The sequence below is a fragment of the Dromiciops gliroides genome, chromosome 2 (genome assembly GCF_019393635.1).
Source record: "Dromiciops gliroides isolate mDroGli1 chromosome 2, mDroGli1.pri, whole genome shotgun sequence".
NCBI classification, from domain to species: Eukaryota; Metazoa; Chordata; class Mammalia; order Microbiotheria; family Microbiotheriidae; genus Dromiciops; species Dromiciops gliroides.
In genome coordinates this window covers 627921487-627944085 of record NC_057862.1, presented here as the reverse complement: position 1 = coordinate 627944085, position 22599 = coordinate 627921487, and the positions used below count along the sequence as shown (strand labels likewise).

The 22599-nt window shown below is 34.9% G+C and overlaps 1 protein-coding gene across 1 annotated transcript in view; it reads left to right on the top strand.

Annotated features, from left to right (window-relative positions):
* The window catches only part of CDH8 (cadherin 8), a 526134-nt gene that overhangs the window by 251733 nt on the left and 251802 nt on the right, over nt 1-22599 (top strand).

Here is a 22599-nt window from a genome sequence, read left to right as displayed (position 1 = left end):
CTAAAAAAAAAAAAAAAAGATATTGAAGTGGTTTGCCATTTCCTTCTCCAGTTCATTTTATGGATGAGGGAACTAAGTCAAACAGGGTTAAGTGATTTGCCTAAGGTCACACATTTAGTAAGTGTCTGAGGCCAGATTTGAACTCATGAAGATGTATCTTCCTAACTCCATGCCTAGGTCTCCATCCACTGTAGTACCTAGCTGCCCAGTTATCTATCATATTTATGTCTATATTTATGTATCTATAATTAATTCATCTCTTTCTATGTCTATATCCCATATCTATGTCTTCATGAATATCTATGTATAAGAAAGTCTACCTCTCTCCCTATCTACTTATATGTCAATATATCTATAGATAGGTATAGTCAAAAAGGTAGCAAAGAACAGAGCTAGGATTGTATGAGTCTTCTGACTCCAAATTCTTTCCACCATGCTACACTTCTAATTATGGGAGACCAAATCAGTTTAGCTTCTAGAAATCACAACTGAAAATATCCTTAGTAGACATTTTTGGTATTAATCAATATCAGGTGGGCATACTGCCACTCTATACTAATGTTTATGAATTCCACATTTTCTGCCATGACATGCCTTCTCACCACAGTAGTTATTTTAGGCAAGCTAGAAGCATTTCAATATTTTTTTTCCATTCCATTTGCAGATCTACCCACTATACTAAATTGCTACAATTATTGCATTAAAATGTTCATAATGGAACACATTCTGAGATGACATCACTTTCCATCACATTTGAAATAGAGACAGTGAAAAAATACATTTTAAACTGAATTCGTCTTATTTACATTTTGTATGAACTCTAAAATACTATAACTCCTACTCTCTGAAAAACAGTTTTGGAAGATTGTCATAGAAAGTTACTGCCTCTTTGCTTTCTAAATGGCATGTTTTTCAAACAGAAGGTCTACATTACTTAAACAATTGCCTATTTGTGATTTTATTTTTCTTTTGAGAAAGTCAATCTGAGATGGTCACTGGGTTTTACAGATCCTTATTCATTAAAGAGACAGAAAGTAAACTTTATACATCAAGGTGGTGTAGTGAAAAGATCACAGGCCTTGTACTTTAGATTAAAAAAAAAAATAAAGTTGGAAGGTATTTGAAAGATATCATCCAAACCTCTCATTATAGACATGAGGAAATTGAAACTCAAATTTTTAAGTAACTTGACCAAGGCTACACAACTGTTTAGTGGTAGAGCTTAGTTTCCCAATGTATTTTAAATTATAATACATACTCAAAAAATACTTGTCCATTTATTGAATTAAAACTAATAGGTCATATGAGATTCCTTGTGGAATTCTCTCAAGGTCTCTCAGTTTTGACTTTAAAGTGATCATTTGAGTTTGTCATCAATGGTAAGAATTTAGAGAACCATATAATATTTTGGGAACACAAGTGAGAAAACCAGTTCAAATCCTTGTTGTGAACATAAATAAATTGCCTAGTTTCTCTGAGACACAGTATTCTCATCTGTAAAAGGGGATTAAGGATTTTTGTATTCTTTCACATTGTAACAAGGCATTGAAACCTAGCTAAGGTGATACATACACATATATATTATCGTTAATAATTCCATTTTCCCCCTGGTATGGACCTATGATATCATATGTGAAAGCAGTCCCTGATGTGGAAACTTCCTACACTAATAGAATTTGGCAACTGCTGTGTTACTTAAAGTCTTAGTGGACTACTTGGGGCAATGTAGAAGGTAGATGACTTGTTCAGGTCACACAGGTCTTCTTCACTTCAAACATTCCTTTATCTACCATGTCATGTTATCTATTATAATACTTTATAAAGGTTTTTAATAATTTTTAAAAAGATATTTACGAATCTCCAGAAATTAGATTGTGGCTAGAAATAGCATTGTTTAATAATGTAATGTATATTTAGACTACTGCTTTGAAACTGATTCATACTAGATGTTTGGACCCTGTTTATCATGATTTAAGCTGAAAACAGCTTCTAGTGGATGAGAATACACTGAACCTGCCCAATTCCTTCCCCCTATCCCTGATCACCCACAATCATAACAGTGTTTCAATCTCCCCACAAAGATGAAGTAAATTGAATAGAGAATAGAATCCAAATATATTTTCCACCCCATAGATCACCATTTCTGTATATTAGCAGCCCCCCTTGTAGCTGCTCTGTTGACAAAGGACTTTCTTAGCTAGGGCTGACTGCTAACACCTGTCTCAAAGTCAATTTGCTTCATGTTTTCACGCAACCATTTCAATAAATGTCAGTGTGTTGAATTTTCACACTTACATTTATGTAAGGCTGAGAATAAGCACAACAGTAATTTGAACCTATATTTTACAGGCATAAATTAATTAAGTTTCCAATTTCCTTGTCAAGTAGGGTTATTATTATTATTGTTGTTGTTAATTATTATTTTTGGTTGTTGCTCTTTAAAGTTTCTCACATAGTTGTGGAAGGAATGAGAAAAAAAAATACCCTGGCCCTTCTCAGTGTTGTGTTCTTATTGAGATCTGTGAAGAGCCAATCACAGCACATTTGTCAATTGCTTTCTGTGCCCACATCACCATGCTGGGTACTAAAGGGGATATAAAAGCAATAAAAAGACATGGTCCCTGCCCTTAAGGAGATTATGAGACTGCACATACACACATTTTGAGAGTAAAGTTGTCTTCCAACATGTGCCAAATGCACAAAGTACCACTCATATGGGATTAGACTGAGATGGGGAAGCTAATTCAACCACAGTTTGATCAAAAAGTGCATTTTGAATTGTATTGTTTTGTAGTGAGTCATGTATGGGACATTTACTGTGCATGAGATCTCATGAAAGGCTCTAAATAGAGCGTGCAAAATAGAATAAGACTATATGGTGCCTATGAGTTCATAAGGAGATAGGCACCCATGTGATGTATTTCGGAGAGGTTCCAAGATATTAACTAGCACTGGTTCTCTAGTGTCCTTACCAACTCATTAAAATGTCTTTTCTCTCTCTCTTTGGATCTGTACCTTTTTATCTCTCTATTTCTATCTCTCTGCTTCTGTCTGTTTCTGTCTCTATCTCTTTCATATTTATCTCTCCTTTCTACTGTGCACAACTGACATTTTTAAAAAGAAAGAAAATGCTCATATCAAATATTCATAGTTCAATTCTTATTATAGTACAAAACATTTTGATATTGACCATGTCCAAAAGGCATGTCTTCTTCTGCATTTTAAGTCCATCACATCTCTAGGTAGTGGTGCATAATGTGTTTCATCTTTAGTCTTCTGGACTTGTGATTTATCATTGAAGTGATCAGCATTCTAAAGTCTTTCATATTTGTTTTTCTTTATAATATAGTTTTTTTAAATGCCATGGAGAGAGAGAGAGAAAGAGAGAGAGAGAGAGAGAGAGAGAGAGAGAGAGAGAATGTTTCAGTCTGCACTGAGTCCATCAGCTCTATCAGTAAAAAAAGATCATGTTTTTCATCATAAGTCCTTTGAATTATGATTGGTCATTGTGTTGATCAGAATTATTAAATCTTTCAAAGTTGATTATCTTTAATATATTGATGTTATTTTATATATTGTTCTGCTAGTGTTGTTCATTTCTATCTGTATCAATTCATAAAGGGCATCATAGTTTCCTTTGAAACCTTCCATTTTGTAATTTTCCATGATGTAATAAAATATTTTATATTAATATATCATGATTTAGTCATTCCCCCATAGATGGATATGCCTTTGATTTATAGTCTGAACCTACTCTGAAAAGAGCTTCTACAAATATTTCCATCATATGGGACCTTTTTTTTCTTTCTTTGATCTCCTTGGGGATATCGATCTTGTAATGGTATGTAATGGTACAGATTTGAAGGGGTGGGCAAGAGTTCCAAATTACTTTGCAAAATGAAAGAAATAATTCACAGCTTAACCAATAGCAAATTAATGTGCCTGTTTTACTGCAGTCCTTCCAACATTTTCAATTTTCCTTTTCTGTCATTCTTTCCCCCCAATCTGATGGGTGGGAGGTTGAAACTTCAAAGTTGCTTTGATTCGCATTTCTTTATTAACATTTTGAGACATTTTTTCTCCTACCTAATCCTTACTTTTTCCATTAAATTTAATTTCATTTCCTGAAGTCTTTCTTTTAGACTTTGGTGGATCCATGAAAAATGTGGGTATTACTAAGTATTGCAACATATACTCCCATCATTCTGCATGATTCTGGATAATCCTTTCCATATATCCAGTGTAGAATATATTTTACCCATTGCACTGGAGTACTTATTTTGGTTGTTTAAGTATTTCAGAGATTTAATTTCAACATTCGGACTTCCCATTCAGCAGTATTATCAATGATGAACCATGACTGGCTTATCATTTTTTAAATCATTTCAATCATAAGTGCCTTTATGTGCCTGGCACTGTGCTAAGTGCTGCGGATTAGCAAGTAGGCACAAAGATAGTCCTTTGCCCTCAAGGAACTTATAATTTAAGGTGGAGTCAGCAAATATATGCCAACAAATATATACAAACAAGCTATGTACAGGGAAATAAATAACAAAGGAAAGGCGTTATAATTAAGAGGGTTTGGGAAAGCCTTCATAAAAATGGTGTGCTTTTAGTTGACATTTAAAGGAAGCCAGGGAAATCAATAGGTGGAGTTGAGAAGGGAGTGTATTCCAGTAGGCATGAATGACAGCTAGAGAAAATGCCTGGAGCCAAGAGATGCAGCATCTTTTTTATAGAACAGCAAAGATGCCCACATCACTGAAGGAAAGAGTATGTGGTGAAGAGAAAACTAAAAAGTCAGTAGGAGACTAGGTTATGAAGAGCTTTGAATGTCAAACAGACCATTTTTGTATTTACTCCTGGAAATAATAAGAAGTTTATTGAGTAGGGTGTGACATGGTTCAACATGTGTTTTGGGAAAATCACTTTTGTGGCTAAATGGAGGGCAGATTGAAATAGGGAGGCAGGCAGATCCTCCGAGTGATGAGAAACTGTGCAAAAGGCGTGACAGTGTTAGAGGAGAAAAGGGGGCATGTTCAAATGATTTTTCAAAGGTGAAATTGACATTCTTTGAAATAGTTTACAATATGGAGTGTGAGAGATAATGAAGATGTGAGGATAACTCCTAAGTTGTTAGCTTGAAGGACTAATGAATTGTGTTGCTCTCTACAGTAAAAAAAGGAAGAAGGCAGCTTGTGGAGTGGGTCTAGGGTAAAAAAATAATGAGTTCTGATTTAGACATGTTTAGTTGAAAATGTCTAATGCAATCTAGTTGGAGATATCTGAAAGGCAGTTGGAGATGCAAGATTGCAGGTCATCAGAGAGGTTGGGACAGAACAGGTAGATTTGAAAATAGTCATCATAAGTAAATAAATGAGAGCTGATGACTTAACCATGTGAAGTAGTTTATAGGCAGAAGAGGGCCCAGGACAAAATCCTGAGGGCTAACCATGGTTAGTGAGCATGATCTGGGTGTGAATCCAATGAAGGAGACTGAGGAGTAGTTATAATGCATTGCACTTACACTCATCATTCATTTTTCCATTGCCCTTTAGGCCATAAACCTTTTATTCTCCTGATATTGAAGTGTTCCATGAGGCCCGACATTTTAGCATCACTATTGAAATACCAGTTTTAAAAATATTGACTTTTGTCATTGAAGTTAGATTGGAATCCCTGAAAGAGCTATGACATGAAATTGTCTTATCTCCTCCTATTCTATTTGCCTCTAGATCATTATCTATCCAGAGACACATGCAATAATTGACTAAATGTAATGCCTGCCTATTTGCATATCACAATCTGAGGAAAGAACATTTATCTCCCATTTACTTAAACTGTGAATGGGTTGGCTTATGCTTGTTGGTGTTGTTGACTGGATCTTATTAAGGAAATATTAAAAGTCTTTTCAGGACTTAGTAAAATGAATATTTGGGGTTATTTCTGAGTAGGAGAATTTGGAGGAAAAATAGGAAATACCTTCTTCATTTGGATCTTGCCCAGGACATCCTTCATGGACCTGGTAAAACCTTTGGTAATCATATGTTTCCCTATTTCCTATTTTATTCCCGGTTTTGTTGTTCATGCTCAGCATGCCACTGAATAGTTCATATCACCAGTTATATAATCTTTTTATAGTCTTAATAAATATATGCAAACAATCTAGCTTGAAGGGAGACTTTGAGGCTATCTTTTTGTAAAACCAAGTCAAATGTTTCATTTTTATGTGATTTTATATTCTCATTCAATTGTATACCAGGCTAAATTATGGTATGCTATAGAACATTGTCCTAAAAAAGTGGCTCTTTCCTCTTACCTTCCTAAATTTTTATTTTTATCAAGGATAATAATACCTATAAAATGATAATAGTGAGAATTATATAATGCTTTAAAGCTTGTGAATTCCTTTACATAGAGCATATCATTTGTGCCTAATAACTGCCTTCTGATGCAAGTACAACTTTTCTGTTTCTCATCTATATATCAATCTCCTTCTAGTTTCATTAGACATTTTCTATGAATTATGTAGGTTTATGCACCAACCCCTTTGCATGATCATTTTAACACTAATCTTCTTTTTTTTTTGGGGGGGGGAGGCGGGGCAACAGCAGTTAAGTGACTTGCCCAGGGTCAAACAGTTAGTAAGTGTCAAGTGTCTGAGGTCAGATTTGACCTCAAGTCTTCCTGAATCCAGGACCAGTGCTTTATCCACTGTGCCACCGAGCTGCCCCCTAATAGTTTTTAAAAAATTGATACTTTCTAATATTGTGAATTGTCATTTGCATTTTTCTTTTTACAAATAAGCATGTACTTTAAAAAAAAAAAGTTTGCCTTTCTTTGTATTTCCAGTGCTTAGCACAATTCCTGACCTGACACATAGCAGGCATTTAATAAATGTTTACTTACGACTCCAAACAGATGTTTCATTTGGTAGAATAATCTTCTACTTGCCTAAAAAATTGTATTTGATAGCTAGGTCTGGTTATTGGACTTTTTCTGTCTTCTCACATAGTTTCTTTTGCAGTAGTTAAATAATTCTAAAGAATGGTGCTAATTCGAGGGAATGTTATTACTTGTACACATATTTTTTTTTTATCCCCAAGAGTTTATTTGCATAAACAAGTTACCTAGAACTATGATAACTAAGTGGAATATCTTCTTATCATCATCCTTCCTTCTAATTTAGTGGTGATTTTGACCAATCAATGAGGTAACTACATGTGGATCATTGATTGTCAAATGAAACCCAAATCAGTACCCAGGAATTTTTGTTCTTAAAGTTAAGGTATATTTTATTATGTTTGGTCAGGTTCATCACCCTCTAACTGGGTCTTTGAAAAAAAAGGCATTCTCTTAGGTGAGAAGCCTTTGAGTAGTTTCCAAACCTATAATGTTTATTATTTCTTTGCCTGAAATATAATTTCCAAAATATTTTTGCCGTCATCCCCTATGGGGGAAAGCAGTAAATTAAGATACTGAAAATATAAATCCTGAGCAGATGCAGAGAAAAGACCAAGTAACAAGAGATTAGCAAGGTGAATTTGAGGAGGCTTACTGAAAGATATACATTTTAAGCCATTTCTTGAAGGAAGTAATGACTATGGACCTTAGCTGGGGGAAGGGAGGTACAGCGTAGGAGGTGATATTCAAGGTACAAGGAAAATGTGTAAATCTTTGGAGATGGTTGAGAAAAAAAATATGGCATAAATGAAAAACATGGCTAGACACTAAATAATTTACATGAAACAAATTGCGAAATTTTAGTGGACTACAGGATCAAAATGAGTTAGTAATCTAGATGGAAACCAAGAAACTTATGCTATCCTGGGTTTATTGGTATAAGCTTAGTGTATAGACTTAAATGGCCACAGGATCCTTAGTATTCTGTCTGATCAGAAATACATGTCCTGTGCAAATATATAGAGATGCAAGATGAAATTCAGGGAATAGCAATTTAGTTTGACTGCAATATAGATTGAATAATAGAGAATAATGTGATATTCAGCTGGAAAGATGTCAGGCTAAGGAACTGTCCTTTTCTGGAGGCATTAGGGAGCTACTGAAAGGACTCTGGCACCTTGGACTATTATTTTGGTTAGTCATGAGAAAGGGAGATTAGAAGGGAGAAAGAACTACAGGTATAGAGAGATACTAGTTAACAGTGAATACAATAATACAGTAAAGATATTAAAGGATCCTGAATTATCAAGAGGCCAATAAGAGGAAGAATAGAGGAGATTTTGTTCAGAAGGAAGAATCATCATCAACAGGCAAGAAAATGATGAAGGAGGGGGCAGGACAACTGAGTGAATGCAGCACTATCTAGAGAAATGGGAAAGTAGGAGAGATAGTCAAATGAGGGAGAAAAGATAATGAATTTAGTTTTTGACATCTTGCTGCACATGGCATGTATTACTGGGGCATTCTAGTGATGATGTTCTTCAGAAAGCTGAGATGGCTATAACATCAGGATCTTAAGGAGATAAATAAACAATATCAAAGATGGTCTAAGGTCTAAGATGAGACAAGAGTCCTAGAAATAGGATGTGTATATGAATTTTATACCAATGAGTACACTCTGAATTTAGCTCATTCAATATTGAGTAGTTTTGCTCTCCTTTCATGGCATTTTGGGCTAACCCTAGTAGTTCCCAGTCTCTTTCCCCCCCCACCCCCCATTTTCTCCTGAATGAGCCTCTTTTGTGGAAGCCTCCTGAAAACCATTAGCTTTTATTAACTTGGGGAATGCCACTATTTGTTCAGGAAGGAATAATTTCATATACATGTGAACCGATGAATTAACCAACGATGAAAAATTAGAGTTAGATTTTCACGTATAGAAGGTGAAGCTCTTGAAATTGATTGGGTGTCAGTGAATTTAATGAGAAATACATAATGAGGCTGGCAGGTGATCAGGCAATTGTTGGCAAAGAATGAATTGGTTCAGAGAAAATTAACTTCACCCTCTCATCTCTGGCTAATTTTGTAACTATTATTTATCTGGCACCATCATCCTTTGCCAGAAAAAAAAAAGAACCCATAACTAAACTACCATAGCATTCCGACGGATAATTTGGATTCCTGTTTGCACCATTATCATTCAGTATAGTGTCAAACATTACAAAGGAACTTAATAGATGTGAATTGTTGGTGATTATTCAAAGGATGACAGTGGTTCAATCATACCAAAGATCTGTGGTTGCCTCTCACTAGGTAATCCCTATACTTAGATCAGAATCCTTCTATACTCTGCAGAATCTTTTACTCTTCCTGCCAACCCCCTCCCCCCCCCCCAAAAAAAAAAAGAAAAGTAAACTCCTCACCGGGTGACCAACTTTTTGTTGACAAACATCTATGCAACTAAAAAGGCTGGTCCTTGTGTGACCCTGGGCAAGTCATTTAACCCCAATTGCCTCACTATAAAAAAAAAAAAAGGCTGGTCTTTGGACAACAGATGTATACCCCAACACTGGGTTCATATTTTTCAGCTTGGATGCACTTGGCAAAGTTTGTGTTTTTCTGGTAAAGCCATCAAGAATTAATTGATCAGGGTCAGCTAGGTGGCACAGTGTATAGAGCACTGGACCTGGATTCAGGAGGACCTGAGTTCAAATCCAGCCTCAGACCCTTGACACTTACTAGCTGTGTGAACCTGGGCAAGTCACTTAAACCCAATTGCCTCATCAAAAAAAAATGAATTAATTGGTCAGTTAATCAATAAACATTTGCTAAACCATCTACTATATGGCAGGCATAGCGATGGTCACTGTCATAGGCAAAAATGATACTGTCCCTGTCCTTAAATTGTTTATATTCTTGCAAAGGAGACACTATATATTAAAAATGAGCTCAAGGAAAACATATATCAATAAATATATGGGAAAATTTGGAGTAGAAGGCACTAGCATCTGGCAGGGGAGGGGGGGAGTATTAGGAAAGGCCTTATGTAGGGATGGGTTTTGAAAGAAACAAGGTATTCTAAAAGGTAGAGATGAAGACAAAGTATATTTCATGAATGGGGGTAGTCTGTGCAGTCATGGGAATGTCATGAAGTATATGTTAGGAATAAGAAGAAAGGCAGTTTGGGTGGACCACAAAGATCACCAAGGGGATCAAATATATAATAAGGTCAGGAAGTTAGGTTGGGGCCAGCTTATTATTTGTATGTGTTTCTTCATACATCCATTATTTTTAATTTGTGTATTTATAAGAGTCAAAATAACTTAGTATCTCAGTCATTCTTAAAGTAATTTTGGTGCCACTGTGGGGCCAGGTTATGAAGGACTTTAAAAGTCAAATGGGGTGCTTATGTTTGATTTTAAGGGAGTAGGGACCCACTGACATTTCCAGGTTCATCTCTAGGCTATGGAGAATCCAGGATTATAGGATTCTATGTGGAGGCTAAATTTAATAAAGGCATCGTAATGATATTCCAAAATAATATACCCTGTAAATAAAGTATTTGTTCACATACAGTTTATTTTAATAGATTTTTTGTGATCTCTGTTGTGTGTTTTTTTCCATGTCCTAGGTTTCACCCTGTATCACTCCCCAGGCTCTCTTTCTTTTTTCTTCTCTCTCTCTCTCTCTCTCTCTCTCTCTCTCTCTCTCTCTCTCTCTCTCTCTCTCTCTCTCTCTCTTTTCAGAGCAATGAGGGTTAAGTGACATGCCTAGGGTCACACAGCTAGTAAGTGTCAAGTGCCTGAGGTTGGATTTGAATTCAGGTTCTCCTAAATCCAGGGCCAGTGCTTTATCCACTGTGCCACCTAGCTGCCCCCTCACCTCAGTATTCTTTCAATAGAGCCATACCTTCTTACAAATTACAAAAAGAAGAAGAAGAAGAAAAGGATGAAAGGGGAAAATATCAGTAAAATTAATTTATACCTCAGAAAAATCTGCTGTCTTCTGCAATGTACCACACCTGTGAATCCCCCACCTGTTTAAAAGAGTGGGGAAAGGGAAGTGCCTTTATATGCCTCTTCTTTGTGGCTAAAATAGTTTTTTGACATTCCACAATATTTATTTTTGATTGTTTGATGGTGGTTGTTCTTTTCATTTACACTGTTGTAGTCTTTCACACATTTTAAAGAAAACTTTGCCTAGGATTTAAGATCTATTCATAAATCTCCTAAATTTATTCCACATCAAAATGTTCAACTATCATGGATTAAATACCTCCTATGTCTATTACTCTCTACTAGGCACTGAGGCTAATGCAGAGATAAAGTAGAAAGTATCTGCTTTAAGTGAATTTGCCATCCAGTGAAAAAGATAAGACAGAAGTATAGATAACTGTAATAAAATTGGAATATGCTAAGAGGAACATAAAGTGTTTGTGAATAAGTGAAGGAGGGTCAACTTTCAGTTAGAATAATAAAGGAAAACTTCATATGTAGAGAAAGCATTTGATTTTCACCTTAAAGGATTCTTATGCTGGGGTGGGAATGGAGGTGGTATCAAGAAAGAAAGAAAGAAAGGAGTAAAGATTGGAGGTGGTAAAATATGAGATATATTTGGGAAATGAAAAATCAAACCAATTAGGCTTAGAGAAGAAGTTGTTCACCTTGGTGTGTTTCGTAGAAACTTTTGGTAGTTTGGTAGAGTCTACGGACCCCTTGTCAGAATAAAATTTTTAAATGCATAAAAGCATAGGATTACAATGAAAGTACATATTGATATGTAATTAGCCAAATCGTTTAAATCTAATTCACAACCCCCCTAAAAACTCCTTGCCTAGAAAATATATAGGAGAGAAGTTTTTGAACAGACTTGAAAATCAGATTGGAACCATTACTTTGCAGTGCTTTTGAATGTCAGGCTATAATTTTATGTCTATTTAGTGGTCACTGTCTAGTCATTGTAGGGTTTGGGGCATTTGGGCAATGACTGTCATGATTAGAGCTGTGATATACTAAAACCAATCAGTCAGTTGTGTGAAGGATGGGTTGAAAAGTGATAAAGACAGACACAGAAAGTCATTGCAGGCTATTATAAAAGTTCAGATAAGATAGTATGAAAGTCTGAACCAAAGTGGTGGCATCATGATTAACAAAGAATGATGTAAGATATATTTTTAATATAGAATCAATTGAACTTGGCTCTAGAATATCTTTTCCATTTACAAAAATGTTCTTCTTTATCTCCTCCTTCTTTCTTCCACAAAACACAGCCCCGTACTGAAGGAAAAAAATAAAAAAGAAAGCAAGAAAAAAAATTCTCTTAGTTGTGAAGTAAACAAATTTTCCTAGTCACATATTTCCCATTTCATTAACTCCTGCCTAGACCTCTGCTAAATCATACAATTTCTTTACCTATAAGGATAAAGAGCCTTAAATGGAGCCTTCCAGTCTACCAAAAGCCTCAGCATAGGGGGACAACATAAGGTTGTTTACTATAAAATCTTGCCACAGAGGATTCAGTGGAGCAGAGCATTGTAGAAGCTTTCCATCTCAACTATTCCCCCAGTACAGATATCCATTCAGGTCCCTGGGATTGGTGCCACAGGAAACAGACTGAGAGTGGAAGACAGCCACAGGAGGCTAGGAGGATGAAGAAAAGGCAGCAAAGCCAGGGGCTCAGGAGGACAGCAGAGAAAGCCTCATATGGTAAAAGTAGCTGAAAAGAGAAGAGGAAAACTGAGGGATTGATATATTCTATTTGGGGATTAGGCTTAAGTAAAAATCACTGGACACTTGCATTTCTTTGTTCTTACTGCAGACATAAACTGTTTGTGACCAGTGCTATACAGTGCATCAGAATCTTTGATTAGAATAATCTGTCTCCCTCAGTGGCAGAGAACATACCAGGAATAGCTGACATCTATTTATACCTTTAAAATTTAAGGGATACTTTATGTATATTTCCTCATTTGAACCTCACAATAACCTTGTGAGGTTCATCCTATGGGTGTGATTGTTCCTAGACATTTAGACATGAAAAACAAAACAAAACAAAAAGAGAACGTTAAAACTGAGACTCAGAACTCAAGCCCATGGTCTCAGAGGCAGGGCTTGTAAATATCAGGAAGGAAGGAAATAAGAATTTATTAAGCACCTATTATGTATTAGGATTAGCATAGCATGCATTCCCATTCTAATCATTTTACAAATATTACCTCATTTCATCCTCACGACAATCCCACAACATAGATATTATTATCCCCATTTTACGGTTGAGAAAATTGAACTAGATAAAGGCTGTTACTTAAAATTAGTCCTGATTTTAGGTCAAAGCTTACTAGTATGTGTCTGAAGTCACATTTGAATTCAGATCTTCCTGCCTCTTGGCCCAGCATTATCTACTATAACACCTAGCTGCCTCTTAGAAAGAGGATATGAATCTCTTTCTTCCTAAATCTATGTCCAGCAGCATGTCATATTGCTTCTCCATGATAGCAGAGGGCTTTTGTGAGGAAAATGTTTTGCTAACATTAAATTATAACGTAAATATTCTCCCTACTACTTATCTTCCTTCCTTCTAACAATATGACTTTGGGCAAACAACATCCTCTCTGAGATTTAGAATCAACATGATATAATGAGGGTTTTCTTCAGAGGATATCTAAGGTCTCTTCTAGTTCGGAATAAGGCACTGCTTATTAATAACATTAATGTCCTAATAGTTTTGGGGTACTGGGAAATTTTTTAAAGATTTTCCCCTCTCTTTTGGGGGGGAGGATATCTCTCAGAGAAGAGCCTTCTCAGAGTGTTCCTTTGTCATCACACTTGGGCATAAAAGAAAAGAAATGCCTATGGGAAATGCACTCTTGGTTCTCTTAGCCTAAATAGCCCAAATTGGTCCTCCTCCATCTTTTCTTCCAACCTCCGTACCACACATTCTTTGCATAGTGAACACCTGACATGGATTGAGAAACCCACAATCATACCATGTAAAAGACATGATTATCATATTTTTCAATCCATCCCAAGCATCGTAGTAGTAAAATTTTAATCCCACCACTACCTTCATTTGGAATATAGACATATCACATATTTATATAGAATTGATTTACTTTCTCCATCTGGAGAAGAATGCAGGTCGACATTAAGAGACAACATCTTACAAAAGTTTATCACAACTGGCATTAAATGGAGGAGACTAACAAGGCACATCTCAAAACAGTATCACAGAATTATATTATGTCATAGTGTCATGACATTTCAAATTGGAATGGACCCCAGAGGTCATCTAGTGCACACTCATTTTATATATATAGAAACTGAGACAAAAAGAGGTTATGTGCCTTGCCTAAGAATCAGATTTGAGATTTTAACCCTGGCCTTTCAATTCCAAATTTATAGGCCTTTCCATTATATTAAACACTATAGTATTAGTTGTAATTATTACTTCAGTAAACATAATATTTATTTGTTTACATTATGTCTTTTTATGCCCCAGTATTATTGTTCAATTTCTTGAAGGTAGGGACTAATTCTTTTTTTTTTCTTTTCTCTTTTTTTTTTGGGGGGGGGTCTTTTTATCTTCTGTCCTTAGCTCCTGATGACTTATACACATTGAGTGCTTAATGAATGTTTGTTCATTTAAATTGAATTCAAGAAAGAGTATTTACCTTGGTGTGGGAAGACTGTGTAATCACTGACAAAGATTACAGATTGTCTCTATTTAATAATCTCTTTTAAATGTAACTTTTACATTGTTTTATTTTTCCCCAATTGATATTTCATTTCTCTATAACCTACCTCATCTCCACCCCGCAAACACCCAAATATGGATAATCAAGCAAAGCAGTTCTCTTTTGTAATTTATTATTATTATTTTGAGGGTCTATGGGGGTTAAGTGACTTTCCCAGGGTCACACAGCTAGTAAGTGTCAAGTGTCTGAGGCCAGATTTGAATTCATATAATCCTAAATCCAGGGCTGGTGCTTTATCCACTGCGCCACCTAGCTGCCCCGTAATTGATTTTGTATAAAATATATATCTCATTCTGCTTCTTGGATGGATGACTTCATGACACATTGTTGTCAAAAAGTATCAGGCATTCAGCAGCCAAGCTTTTGGTGATGAACTTCTCTGGGCTTAGCAGGCTGATTCATAGATAGATCACATGACAAAATCAGGCCCAAATCTTGTGCTCTGTTGGCATGGTATTTGGGATTCCAGGGTCACCTCCATACCATGATGAGGTGTTGAAAGAAAACTTTGCCAAAAGTCACATTTCTAAAGTACACTAATGTTTGAAATGTGCTTCCCTCCCAACTCTCTTGTAAAAACTCTCATCATTGCCATTTTACACATGAGGAGACTGAAGCTCAGAAGAAGAAAAATGGCTTGGCCAGGGCTCCATATGATAGTTATATAACAAAGCTTTGATTCTAGCTCACATTGTCTTACTCTCAGACCTATACAGTACCTCCTCCCTAGTAACTTGCATTATAATTCAACCCAGTCCTAATAAAAAATAACTGACAGGAGTACTCATATATACATAGCTAGTTACAAAAATAACTCAATCACAGTGTTGCCTTTTCTTTTTCACTGGCTTCCTTGCCCCCATATTACCAGCCCACATTAAGGTTTGATTGGTTAATTTTTATGTATTCAATTCCTTATTATTAAGATTTTAAATAAAGCATAGATGTTAAATAAAAGCTAAAATAAAACAACCACACTGGAAATGCATATAAGGCATATAAAAGAAAGGACCAATGTCTCTTGTAGGTATCTTTGCTGAGCAGCTAAAGGAGAAAGAAACAATAGTTTTGTCTGAGAGGAGAGAGACATAAGTTAAGAGCAAATAGGAACTAAAAGGAAAGAAGAAAAATAGGTTATTATATAGGGAAAGATTTTGGTAATCCTATTGAATAGTGTTCAACTTAGTTATACTATCCTAGAATAAAGCTGCATCCATCCCATTTTCTTTGCATTTTCTAGATGAAGAAACTGAGGTCCAGATAGGTAAAACAACTTACCCAAAGTCCCACAGCTAACAAGTGACAGAGTGAGGATTCCAACCTGAATATTCTGGCATCCTAATTTACCTAAGAAAGAATTGCATGGTCTGGTGGTGGACATACAGAGAATATAGCATCCTAATGTGTAGGAAAGTGGATAGGAGATTATCCCAGGTAAAACTTGGAGGATTTGTCACTTGAATTATTGTGAAGGAACAAGAATTTTTGAATTTTAAGTGAGTCAATTGTGTACCTAAGGTCAGCACTTTACTACTTGTCATTTTCATGAATCTCAAATTAATCATATCTAAATCTATAATTATGTCTCTCTATATAGATTTAATTGATGAAAAAAACTTCTTTTAAGAAAAATAAATGTATACAGAAGTGGCAGTATGATTTAATATTATTTATAGTAGCTGGAGTGCTTGTTACTATATGATAATAGTGGGAAGGAATTTTAGAATATCTCACTGAAATCTTCCTTCCCTTCCCTTCCCTTCCCTTCTCTTCCCTTCCCTTTCCTCTATCACACCTATTCTCATCATGAAGTAAAACTTCTCCTCATGGTTGTAGCTCAGGAAATTAACTTATTTCCAATGATACTACTGTCACATTTTGTTCTGGTTGCCTTGCCATTGGCTATGATTTTATGAATGGAGACACCAAGCTAGTAGGTGAATTATATAAGTCCAGTGACAGGTGCTGCTGGTACATACAATAGGGCACAGTGCAAACCACTGATATATTAATCTTCAAGCCCTCTGGGAGTCTAGAGGCAAGAACTCACACAAGTTTGGAATTGTTTCTCTCCTCTATGCTTATTTCCCCACTGTAGTGTTCCTGGTCCTCTATGGAGACAAATTGAAATAAGGACTAACATGTCACAGAGAAGCACCCTCAGGAATCAAGAGTTCACTGAAGTGTTTTAGCTCATCTAGAGCAGAGTACCATGTAAAAACTTCTTTCTTCCTTACCAAGTTATTGAGAACACAACTTGATTCTCTGTAGGACCCAGAATAGAACAATCAAGAGGAAGTTTCATACTAAAGCAATGTTTATGGACTGATTTTGGTGAAAGAGCTTTCCATTGAGGGGTACTTTGTTAAGTGGAAAGAATATTGGGATTAATGACAGAAGACTTAGGTATGAGTTTATGGTTTACCAGTTAATAGCTACAGGACTATGTTAATGGGGACAAGTCAAGTCACTTCAACTCTCTGAAAATAGAAAATGGTATAATTATATTCTCACTACTTATCTCTTAGACTGATAAATATGGCATTATTTTAATAATCAGCTGACTGAGTTTCCTCATCTACAAAATGGGGCTAATAATGCTATTGCTACATATTTTAAACCGTTATTTGTAAGAAAATAATTTTTGTGAATTTTAAATAGTATATCGTATGAACTAGTGATAAGAACATCATTTTTTTTTAATTCATAGAAGAGAACAGAAGGAAGTTAAGTAGACATCACAGACATATGGTCCAGCATTGGAACTACCATGTTTCATTTGGAATATACTTTACAAAACAAGCTTACATAGTGGAGATTCACAGTTTTATATGTAGGCCTGTTTTTCTGTTCTATGAATGAGGAAATGTTCACACATATTGATGTTTAAAACGAATTCAAATGATTTTAAAAGGAAACAAAAAGGAATAACAACAGAGAAGGAAATTTAAAAAAAGAAATGGGAATTAGCTTTGAAAGAGACTTTTGGCTTTAGCTTTTGAACCCATCCTTATTTTATTAATTTAACTAGGTGGGTGTATTTTTGTTGTCAGAAGTCATATTCGTGTTGAGCTCCTCATTGTAATGATTCTAATTGATTGAGAGCTTCCTGTGTTTTCATTTCAGGGAAAGACTATTCACCTTAATTCTAAAAGGGAATAATTACAGATCTCCATTTCCCTTAAGAATTGGCAGTTTAAGAAGCATCCATTGGTTAATGTACAATTAGATATGAGTAATTTAAGACAAGAACCTTTGCAAAATCATTTTGACAAGGGGAATTATAAGAATAAAACAGAATAATAACAGAGACCAGAGACATAGAATGCCAAATTTGGAAAGCAATATAGAATATAGAATCTTATAAGATCTTATGTTAGAATTGGAATGGAGCTTAGAGTTTATCTAACATAAACTTCTCATTTTGCGGAGGAGGAAAATGAAAACCACAGAGGAAAAGTAACTTTACTAACCTATACAGCTAATTTGCAGCTTAACCAGCTGTAGACTATAGTTTAATTCAACCCAAAACATATGATAAATGTTGAAATTGCTTTTACTGCTCTGAAATATTTCACTAAGCAATTGAAAGATTAGAATTTGGATTCTACACATTTATAATTTTATAAAATCTATAAAAAAATAGTCCTACAAAGCATTGGTCAGACTAATTTTTTTTTTGCCTTATAAGGAAAAAGGAAAGATAGAAGTAAAGCAAGAATTGTACTCCCAGACCTCAAACTCTATTATAAAGTAATAATTATCAAAATCATTTGGTACTGGTTAAAGCATAGAAAAATAAATTAGTTGAATAGACCAGACTAGGAAGAATTAGAAATAATTCAACTCAATAAAAAAAAGAAGAACATAAGTTATCTAGAAATGGAATCACAAAATTGGAAGGAATTTGGGGGAAAACTAGAAAGTATTCTTATACCATAGTCCATAAATAATTTATAAGTATATGTGACCCAAATGTTGAATGTAATATACTAAAAGTATGTATTAGAAGAGAAGCAGATCATAGATTTTCCATGTGCAAGAGATATGGGGCGAATTGTTAACCAAAGGTCAATAGCAATATTGGCAATTATAAAGGACTGACTAGATAATTTTGATTACAGGAAATTTGAAAGAATATTTTTTTTTAAAGGAACAAAATTAACACTAGAAATAAAGAAAAGAAGTGGTTGAGGGGGGGATGGAGGAATTGTAACAAGCATCTCTGATAAGTATCTTTGATATTCAAGACTTTGGATAATTGACAAATATATAAGAACAAAAGGATGAACTAACAAATCTTAAAAGACTTTCAGACTATTAACAACCATATGAAAGAAAGTTACAAATAACTAATAATAAGAAAAATGCAGATGAAAACATCCCTGATGTTTCAACTCACACCCAGTAAATTGACAAAAATGATAAAAGATGTGAATTGTCAATGTTGGAGGAGAGAGAGGTGAAAAGAAAACCACTCTAATGAATTCTTGGTAGAACTATGAATTGGCTAAGTCATTCTGGAAAGCAATTTAGAATTATGCAAAGAAAATTATTAAAATGTCCATACTCATTGAACCAGAGATTCCACAACTAAAATATATCCCAATGATAACAACAACAATAACCCCCAACATATTTATTGCAGAACTTTTTTTTTTTCTGGTAGAAAAGTAGAAACAAAGTAAATGCCCATCTACTGGGGAATGCCTAAATAAGTTTTGGCTCATGCACATAACAGAATTTTGTCAAGGAGGACTACCTAAATAGATTATTTTATATAACTCTAAGAGAATAACATTGAACCATAAAAAATGAAGGCAATGTTCTCATAAAAACAAAAGAAAGTAAAGCAAAGCAAAAACAAACAAAAAACCGTGAAACTTCTTATAGAATTGGTACACAGTATAGTAAGTAGATCCATGAAAACTAAATATGCAATAAAATAATTATAAAAATGAATTTTAAAAGAATCAAATACTCTGATCATTATTTCAGTTGACCAATGATAAAGAAAGCTACCAACCTCCTGGCAAATAGACGATGAAGTAAATATGCAGAATGAAACACATTTTTGGATATGACACATTATGAAAATTTGTTTTCACATGCCTATGCATATTTTTTACAAGTGTTTTGTTTTGTTCTGTTTTCCCAAGGAAGGAGGTTAGGAGGCAGAGAAAGGAAATACTTGTTAACTTAAAAGTGATAAAATTGATTTAGGAGGAAAAAAAAGAACATCACTATGTGATGATCATGATGAATACAGAAAAGCTTAAAAAGACATATGAACTGTTGTAAAGTGAAGTAAACAGAAGAAGGAAAACAATATTACAAAGATAAAGTTTAAATGAATACAACAACAACTGAATGCTACCAATTTATAACTATCTACTTCAGCTCCAAAGACAAGAAATAAGGAGACAACTCTGTCCATTTCTTGATAGCTGTAAGGTACCATGTGTATGGAATACTACATATGATGGTAGAATTTTACTAACAATTTGGTTAGTTTAGTCATTTTTTTTCTTCCTATTCTTTTCTTATCTGTATTTTAAGGGATGGTTTTCTGAGAAAAATCAAAGAGGTTTATAGTGGACAATGTAACTAATGTATAAGGAAGATATTCAGATATTGTTTTTGAATAAAATGAAAATTTGAGAGAGATCTCTAGGCATCATTGCAACTTTCCCTTCCATGGTGAGAGAAGTAGTCTCCCATATAGTTGGTCAGACTCATTAATTTTGAATCTTGTTAATAAAAGTATATTATTTTGCAATTATCATGAAACTGTTGCTGATCTACCACTACAAGACATTCGTGGATTGTATTCCAATAGTGGAGAAGGATTATGCTGAGCCATTCACAACATCTGTCCAAGTTCTACTAATGATCCGTCATTTGTATAGTTTCAACCATATGGTTATTATCTCCCCATAGCACAGGGTAAACTGATGGGCCACCACTGAAATGAAAAGTTTGACTTTAGATTCATTCACAAGATTCACAAACCAGTTGAGCTCATCAGTCACAAGGATTAGGTCAACTACTGTGCTTTGAAACTATGGGGGATTTTAGGGCTAACATAGCAGGTGGTTTTTATAACTAGGATAATATACTCAACAAGTCTTATTCCAAAGAGAAGCCTAGCACAGCATTTTATATCAACTGCAATCTCTGAACAGCACAATCTCAGAGACCCAAGAAGAGTGAATTACAGTAATCAGCCTTTGAAATAACAAAAGAGTTAATCAACATCTTCATATCTTTCACAGGGAGCCATGGGCCTCAATCTAGAGAGATCATGAAAATCACAAAAAGAAGCCTTCTTGAGGAATACAAAATAACCTCTCAAAAGATAATGCCAAAGACAATGGGATGGGAAAAAATACAAATTTTGAAATTTGGAGATGACAAAATTGGATTATAATCAGAAGTAATCCCCAGAGGATGACTCATGCTGAACAGATGTTCAAAACTGATAAGAACTTTGGTGCTAGAAGGATTTAATTTCATAAACTTCTGCACCAGGAAAATCTGCATTTGATTGGGAGAAAATAGGAACTAAAAATATCTCTTTAAAATAGGAGAGAGAATCAAACGGATCTGTGTATCATCAGCAGGGAACTAAATTCTGGAATGATAAGTGTGTGACAGATTCCTTCCTTAAGTAGTGGAAAACAAGTTCAGGAATTGATTTAAATCAAGACTGGTCATCTCTGATTATATGAGTTTTTAAGATGAACTGAAGAATCATTAATTACCACTTATGTTTGTTGTTGTTCCCCTATCTTTGTTGTTAACAACCTTTCTAAAATGTGGCAATTCATATTACTGTATCAACAACTTGAAAAAGAGTGAACATAATCGACCCCATTTGGGTGAAAGAAGATCTTGCACAGTTCATGATCTCATGTCTAAAAAGCAGGTATGAGTTTGTCATAGAATTGAAGAATGTTAGAGATGTTAAGCACCTTAGGAAGGTTTCGTTTTTTTTTTTTTTTAATGATAAGCTATGGGCATTCAAAGGGAAATGACTTGTTTAAGATCATGCATTTAGGCGGTGGGATGGGGTGAGGTATAGAATTTATGCAACTAGGTACAAAGTGGTTAGAGCAACTGGCCTGAAGTCTGGAAGATGAGTTCAAATTCTGCTGCAAATAGCTATTAGCTATGTGAAGTTAGGCAAGTCATTTAACCTCTTATAGTCTCAGTTTCCTCCTCTGTGAAATGGGGATAAGAATAGCACCTACCTGTGCTATATTGTGAGTATAAAATGAAATAACATTTGTAAAGATCATGGCAAAAATTAAAGTGTTATATAAATCATAACTGTAATACTTATTATCAATTATTATCCATCTTACTGTTCAACCAAGAGGGGAAGACTCACAGAGTCAAACACTGTTAGAATTGGGAGAAATGTAGAACCTCTATAAGGAACCCTACAACATAGAACTCAGAATCTGAGTCCTGGAAAAAAGTTATTATCAAAAAAAAATTTATACAATATTGCAAGAAATTATTAAGAATATTTCCCTGAAGTTCTAGAGAGGGAAAAGTCGAAGTAGAAAAAAACATATCTAATGTTATAAAAAACAAAATATAATTTCTAGTATTACCCTCTCATTTTGCCAAGGAGGAAATGGAGACTCCAAGAATTTAAATTAATTACCAAAGGTCACTGAACATGTCTGTAGCAGGGTAGGGTTTCTCCTTTCCCTTCCCATTGCCTTCTACCACACAATCCTTCCTAAGCAAACACACAAACTTAACAAGTAGGGGTGAATCTATAAAGAGCCTAGGCTGTATTTTGAAAATGATTTCACTTTTGTTTTTGGGGGGTTGTTTTGTTTGGGTTTTTTTTGTGTGTGTTTTTTGTGTTTTTTTGGTGAGGCAATTGGGGTTAAGTGACTTGCCAGGGTCACACAGCTAGTAAGTGA